This window comes from Pygoscelis adeliae, unplaced genomic scaffold (assembly GCF_000699105.1).
Source record: "Pygoscelis adeliae isolate BGI_AS28 unplaced genomic scaffold, ASM69910v1 Scaffold31, whole genome shotgun sequence".
Taxonomy (NCBI): domain Eukaryota; kingdom Metazoa; phylum Chordata; class Aves; order Sphenisciformes; family Spheniscidae; genus Pygoscelis; species Pygoscelis adeliae.
In genome coordinates, this window is record NW_008824233.1 from 3846285 (window position 1) to 3847602 (window position 1318).

Genomic DNA, 1318 nt, shown 5'->3' on the forward strand with positions numbered 1-1318 from the left:
CCCCTATCCTTCTTCCCCCTTCCCCCCTCCCCCCCCATTTGGGGGGGGCTGTTCTTTTGCTTTCCTTTCTGTCTCCCCAACTTCAAATACGCAAGTTCTTCCCTTTGCATCTTTGCTCTCCTCTTCCTGTTGACTTGGCTGAGTGTGGAGCGTTCTACGTAGTCATTGCTGCTCTTTGGTAAGTGTGGACCTGGTATCTGCATCTGCCGCTCACTTTGGCAGGGTCTTTTGAGTTTGTAACCGAACCACTCCTGAAAGAGACAGTGAGGGCTCGCTGGGCTCTTGAAGCTTCTTGCTCTGTGAATATCTTCCCAAAGATGTTTTCGTTCTCAGCAATTTTTTTTTTTTCCCCCTCCCGTAACCCCCTGGGTGCCAAGGAAGAATAACTTTCATGAGTGAGCTGGATTGTCAAATAACGTTTTGTGTGTGTTCTTTCTGGAGAGGGATGTAAAATAAAGGCTTTACCAAATGAAAGGCCTGACTCTTCTATAAGCAGCCTGCTTTGCTTTTTTTTGCCTTCCCCCCCCACCCCGTTTTGTTTTAACTTTTGGAACATTCTCAGTCCTGAGAATTATCCTGCCTCCTTTTTTTACATTTTCAATGTACCTTCAGTTTTTGCTACACTGTGTAGATCTTCACATTGGAGACATTACGGCTGCAACATACTCATTTGTTTCTTTTGCTGTCAAATCTTTGAAGGATATTGCTCACTCCACCCGCCTACTCCTGTTTTTTATAGTCTGTCAGTATCAGTTGGTATTAAAGTTGGTGGTGTTCATATATCCAAACAGCCTTCAGGTGTCATTGAGTCACCTACACGTTCTTGAATCCTTAAAAGTTTCTTGTGATCCTTTGGTTTAGTGAATTTAGCTCTGCTCTGTACTTCATAATTTTATTCTGTCCCTGTTTTATTGCCTTAGCCACAAATTGTGGTCCTTTTTTGTATATTTTATGTATAAAACACAAAGTTGAATCCCAGCTATTTTTAAGACAAAAGTCTGTTAAAACTTTTTTTATTGTAAAGAATATTTATTATGTGAATCTCTATTATTTTATGATATTTATTGCAAAAGACTTTGAAAATGTACTCATGTCTGAATATAACAAAATATCAATACTTAACGAAATAAGGATGACACGAAGAAAGTACATATGTTAACTATAATGCAGAAAATATATTAATTAATGAAAATGGCTCTTGAGTTCTTTTGTTATAATGACAGGTTGGGAGCTACCTACGCATATTGCTGGGTTATTGGGGTTTCTCCTCCTTGCGGTCTGTCAGGTAGCAGATAACTTCCTCCTGATACTGCAAAAC